At 37.8% G+C, this 6,487-nt stretch overlaps 1 pseudogene; it reads left to right on the forward strand.

Moving 5' to 3' along the window:
• Positions 1–1,094: 1,094 nt before the first annotated feature.
• On the forward strand, positions 1,095–2,643 carry LOC143657836 (suppressor of cytokine signaling 6-like; annotated as a pseudogene).
• Positions 2,644–6,487: the final 3,844 nt, after the last annotated feature.

Here is a 6,487-nt window from a genome sequence, read left to right on the forward strand (position 1 = left end):
ATATATCTTAGAATTTAATAAATTATATTACCTGAGGAATCCCAAATATATTTAAAATGTTTTACATATCTCTTTTCTCAGAATTCTCCAGAGAACTGCTGACTGATGACTTAGTACACCAGTCTTTGGCTTATCAACCAGCCACAGAATATCTTTTCAGCAATAGTCAGAACAGTGCTTGCCTGACCAGACAACTGGTCATAATAATTTGGCCAAGTTGACACCAGAACCTTACCATTACACCCTGAAACTCAAAGATACCTATCTGTCCAAGAACATCAATGAATTTCATTTTGCTAGCCCATAATTTCAACACTCCTTTTCAGCATGAAGATGTTAGAATGGTCATTGCCCAGTGTTTTAGTTAGTAAGCTGTGCAATGCAATATAACAGAAACAGAAAGGCTTTTAAAAAGGGGAATTTATTAGGTTGCAAGTTTTACAGTTTTAAGACCATGGAAATGTCCAAATTAAAGCAAGCCTATATAAATGTCCAATCTAAGGCATCTAGGGAAGATATCTTGGCTCAAGAAAGCCAATGACATTCAGGATTTCTCTCCCAACTGTGAAAGCACATGGCAAACAAGGCAATGTCTGCTAGCTTCCTCTCCAGGCTTCTTGTTTAATGAAACTCCTCCAGGGGCATTTTCCTTTTTCATCTCCAAATGTCTCTGGCTATATGGGCTCTCCTGGCTCTAAGCTTTTTCCAAAATGGTTCCCTCTTAAAGGGCTCTAGTAAGCAACCTTACCTTGAATGGGTGGTGACACGCTCATGGAAACCATCTAGTCAAAATTTACCACCCACAATTGGGTGGGCCACATCTCCATAGAAACAATCAAACTGCTCCCACACAGCAATATTGAATGAAGATTAAAGGATATGGCCTTTCTGTTCCACAACAGACAAACAATGATCTGAATATGTTACCCCTAATGGTGTCAACATGCTGCTGTGAAATTTTTCAACAGAAAATGGCTCCAATGTTTAAATGAAGCTGCAAAAATACATAAACACAACTTTTCAGCCTCTCCAAACAGTTAGGGGATAATATTCCACAGAGAAATTGGTGCCCTTGGATTAGGTAACTAGTTGTAATGAAGAAAATTAGTCTTAAAGCCTTCCATAAATCTTTCAACTTGAATAAAAGTAAAGATGAAACTTTATCTGATTTCATATTAGTTCAACAACCATCACTAGCCAGTGATTTTGTGAAAAATGATTCCTTATTTACTAGCTGTTACAGTAAAGATATGGCCAGCTGTGATATCAACAGTGAAGATGAGCAAGGTAGAAAAAGTAGATCAAAGAGTGAGAGCCTCATGGGTTCATTGAAAAGGAGGCTTTCTTTGAAACAGAAGCAGAAAAGCAAGTTGCAACATGCACTCAGGGAACTCACAGGATGAGGTTATCTTCTTTTCCTCCTCAGCACCACTCGACTTTAAAGACCTGAGAGCTCAAAAGCCCATCTGCTCAACTTCTTTCTGCTATCATCACCACAGATGAACTCTGAGGACATCTAAGTCATTCCAGCACTGAATGGTGTTCAGAAGAATTTCAACAATCTTCAGTCAGAAGCTGTGTTCCAAGAACAGAGTACCTCCTTAAAGGTTTCAGAATCTCAGAATGGAGACTTGTATTTTCACTTACTAAACATGTGCCTGTGGTTATTTGACTTATGCTTCAGGACTACATTCAGTATAGTATGTCTTTAGTTGAGGGAGTGCATCTTTTGGAAAGTTTACATAGTTATTGTCTGGACAGTTTTTCTCCTGTGGAAGTTTTTGCAGTTCCTTCCCAAGTGGCAGGCAATGCTTTCCCTGGCAATGAAGTCAGGGAAAGTCAGACCAGGACTTAAGTTGCTTCCCTAGATACCTTTGTGGACCAGCCCATTAGTGGCATCTTGATTGTCACCACAGGCATCATGCTGCAAATGCAGACAGCAAGTCACAACACTGTCCCTCCACTGTCACCGTTGCTTCCTCCAATGCAGAATAATCAAATCCAGAGGAACATTAATGGACTCACTGGCATGGGTGCCCTTGTGTCTGAAAGTGTGTGGTGTCATGTGATTTTTTTATCCTAACTCTGCTCCTAGGGTTGCAAGAATTTATGACTGTGCAAAGTAGTGGTCTTGTGGTTGTGACAAACTCTTACACAAGAGCTGAAAAATTGAAAAAATTTGCAAAACAAGTATGGTACTGTGGCTAGTCACATGCTGGGAAGCATAGGGGAAGCTAGCAAATGTGCCATAGGTTTCTTATCTTGTTCAGGATAGTTATGATGACCATTATCTTAAGTTAGAGCTTTTGCTGGCAAGGCAAGACACTTCACATTATAAGAGAACATTTAAATGGTACATTTAGCTTTTATAAACAACCAGATGTGGAAGACTATAGTTGTAAAGTTGATCTTATTGAACATTCAATCAGGGACTCTGAAAATAGAGCTTTTTGTTATTCAAGATCTAAGTTACCTGGTTCTGCCGCTTCCCTGTCAGACTGACCAGTTTCACAGTTCATGCAGATGTACTCTTTGCAGTGCCTGTGTTGTTTTGTTATAAGACAGTATAATAGAATAGATGTAATTCAAAAGCTGCCTTTGCCAAACAAAATGAAGTTTTATTTACAGGAGAAGCACTACTGAAAGATTATGAGAACCCTGGGTACATATAAAAAAGGTTGAAATATGGTTTACAAACTTTCATTGTTATCAAAACCTTTTACTGCCATAACTATTTCAGTTTTATGTGTAAAAGAGTTAATCAATTAGTTTGGGTTTAATTTGGTTCTTTAAAAAGTGAGGTCTTGAGGTTTTCAGAAGTGTAAATTATCCTTCATCAATGTGCAAAATAATCACAATGTGACTCATCAAATTTTTCCTTAATCTCCCAAGTCTCTTTCTGCTAGGCACCATGATTTTAATCATTAGAAGTGTATTTCAAGTATATTCAACCCTAAGTAAGTTCAATGAAACTTAATAGAATGAAAATTATATCTCTGTTTAAATGACCCATTTTTAAAAGATAGTGTTGAAACAAATGTGTGTGATAAAACACAAAACTTACATATACATGGAATGTGATTTTTTTAACTCTTATTCTTTAGAAAGATTTATATAGAACTGCAAATTGACATGATTTGGGGTAATAAAAAGCAGATCTGCAATATACATTTACAACATATCATTTTCTAAATTATTTTTCATTCTGCTTGTTTTTCATTATGGAAAGTTGAATTTTTCTGTTGCCTTCATTTTTCATCTTGCGATTTGTCTATTTTTAGAAAATAGCCTTACATTAAAAATTATTAAAGAAATATATACCATCAATTTAGAAGTTGTTGCTTTTTCTGTCATTAAACTCCAGTACAAATTGGCATAGCATAAACACCTATGCAGCTAAAACTATTATTAAAGAAATATCATAGTTTCCTGTGATACCACTTTTGTTATTGAAACTTTTACTTTTTATAAAATATTTTAACTGTGATTTCTTTAGCTTAGTCCACATTTTCTTGGGTACAACTTGGTTGTGCAACTAATTTTCATAAATGAACTGGATTCTCTTGCAACATAATATTTAAGTTTTCCCTCTCACTCATAAAATGCATGTTTTTAATGTTCCCTGGTATATGAAGTTTTGAATTAATTTGGATAAAGAGAAAACTTTGTTTGGATATACATTTTTCTTTTATGTAGTTACTATTAAAATGTGCTAGTTTGGTCCCCTCCTATCCCTCACCTCTTCTCAGAAATGATTCTAGTTGACTAAGTGTAGAAATTGTGGAGCACCATGGAAGAAGAACATAAACCATCTCAAATATATGGATATCTTATTGCTTACCATATATACTCACCATTTGTTCTAGTTTGCTAGTGGCCAGAATGGAACATACCAGAGATGGATTGGCTTTCAATAAAATGGGATTTATTTAGTTAACATATAGTTCTTCAGAGGAAAGGCAGTTAGGTTCAACTGAGGTTCTTTCTTACATGGGAAGGAACAGGGTGATTTCTGCTGGCCTTCTCTCCAGGCCTTTGGGTTCCAACAACTTTCCCTGGGGTAATTTCTTTCTGCATCTCCAAAGGCCTGGGCCAAGCTGTGAGTGCTGACATGAGGTATGCTGAGCTGCTTGGGCTGTGCTATACTGAGCTCTCTCATTTAAGCACCAGCCAATTAAATCAAACATCATTCATTGCAGCAGGCATGCCTCCTAGCTGACTGCAGATATAATCAGCAACAGATGAAGTTCACTTGCCATTGGCTCATGTTCACAGCAAAAGAACTAGGCACCTTCACCTGGACAAGTTGACACCTGACTCTAACTACCACATGCCCATCCCTTGTCAACTTTGCAAATAAAAATATCACCTTAAATGATATTAAGGTTTGACAAAAATTGACAAAAATTCTCTTCTGGCTGTGGACCTATGAATCTCAAAACAAGTTATCCAGTGACAATATGCAAAGGAGGACATTCACAGGATACTGGTTTTCATTTCCATAGTGAGAAATTGGAAGAAACACAGGAGTCACAAGACCCAAACAGTTCTGAAAACCTGCAGGACAAACACCAAAAGATTTCAAAGTCTGAAAGTCATTTATCCTTCAGCTTTAGAAAGTGGCAGTCCCACCCTTTCCAAGGGCCTATGCAGTGGTTTGCCTCCTTCTGAATCAGTCTCAGGGGACATTGAGGAGGCCACCTTTTTCTTGGCTCCACCTTCTCCAGGCATCAGGCCACACCTGGGCTCTCTGCCATTTCTGGGGCACATGCTGAACTACTACATGTGATTGCAGCCAGGTCTCTCCCCAGTCCCTAAGGAGCATGCTATTCCTTTTCCAAGCCCTAAGGCAGCACAACTCTTCCACTGCAATGAGATGGGAGACTCATCCTCTGCCTTCAGGGCAAACTCACCCTCTTCATGTGTATGAGTGGGTCCACTCTCCTGGCTGAGGTTTCTTGGCTTCAGACCTGAGCTTCCATGGTTTTCACCCTGCAAACTCCAATTTGTCCCTTTTGTGTCCCTCTTTGTCCAGATTGGCAGTGGTTTCTTTACACCAACAGTTTCTTCAAGTACTCCAGGACTTCTCCATCATTCTCATCACAGTTCCTCCAAAATCTTCCCCTTAGCCATCCAAAACACTGTTCCAATATATATGGTATTTGCAAACCACAGCAGCACCCCACTCCCTGGTACCAAATTTGTTCTAGTTGCTAGTTACTGGAATGCAACACACCAGAGATTGATTGACTTTTAATAAAAGGAGATTTATTTAATTAGTTCTTCAGAGGAAAGGTAGCTAACTTTCAACTGAGGTTCTTTCTTATGTGGGAAGGCACAGGGTGGTCTCTGCTGGCCTTCTCTCCAGGCCTCTGGGTTCCAACAACTTTCCCTGGGGTGATTTCTTTCTGGATCTCCAAAGGCCTGGGCTAAGCTGCAAGTGCTGAGATGAGGTATGCTGAGCTGCTTGGGCTGTGCTATGTTATGCTCTTTCATTTAAGACCCAGCCAATCAAGTCAAACATCATTCATTGCAGCAGGCACAGCACCTAGCCAATGCAGATGTAATCAGCAACAGATGAGGTTCACATACCATTGGCTCATGTCCACAGCAGCAAAACTAGGTGCCTTCACCTGGCCAAGTAAGCTGACAACAGAATCTAACTACCACAGGTAGTATGGTATAATATGAAAGATTATTTTATATGATAGTCAAAAAATCCAATAAAAATGAAAGGGAAAAGAGAGAGATAAATATTCATCCTGTAATTTGGCCTAGATATAATTGCATTACTTTCTTGGAGCTTATTGAATGGTTGGTGGCTTAGATGACATATGTGGGCAAAACTTCTGTGACTATTCAATATGTGTTTCAAATATCTGTGCTTAAGATAAGAAAAAGAAGAAATCAGGAACTGTACCTATTTGCAATAATAAATGGATCAGAGTTTTTGGGTTTTGTTTTTGCTCAAATGCTTCATCACACAACACAATGGAGGCATGAAACTACTTTTCAGACTTAGGACACTATTATGCATTTTTATAAATGATAAGAAAGTGATAGAAAGTACTTGAAAAATATCTCTGTTTAAGGAAAACTCTTCTCTTTCTACATGGTGTAATAATCGAGAAAATTTAGATTTAGAAGGTCAAAAATACTTATCACAGGAAATGATCATAGAACTAGAAATAGTTTTTAAGGACACCAGCTACACAGGGCAACCACCTTGCACTTGAAGAAGTTCAGTGCCAAAAGGCTATTTTTTTGGCATGTAGAAAATAAAATATAAAGCATACATTACAATTTTTGAGCCAGTATTATTGAAACAGGATAAAAGTTATTAAAATCTTAAATAGGTTATATGCAAAGTCTGTGCTAGTGCTACAAGTCTAAATTTTTTCTTAAGCCTTCCAGAAATGCCAATTTTATTTATACATGCTTCACTAGATGATGAGAGATGTTACTTTATGAACAATTCAAAATAATA

The sequence above is a fragment of the Tamandua tetradactyla genome, chromosome 15, assembly GCF_023851605.1.
Source record: "Tamandua tetradactyla isolate mTamTet1 chromosome 15, mTamTet1.pri, whole genome shotgun sequence".
Classification (NCBI taxonomy): Eukaryota; Metazoa; Chordata; class Mammalia; order Pilosa; family Myrmecophagidae; genus Tamandua; species Tamandua tetradactyla.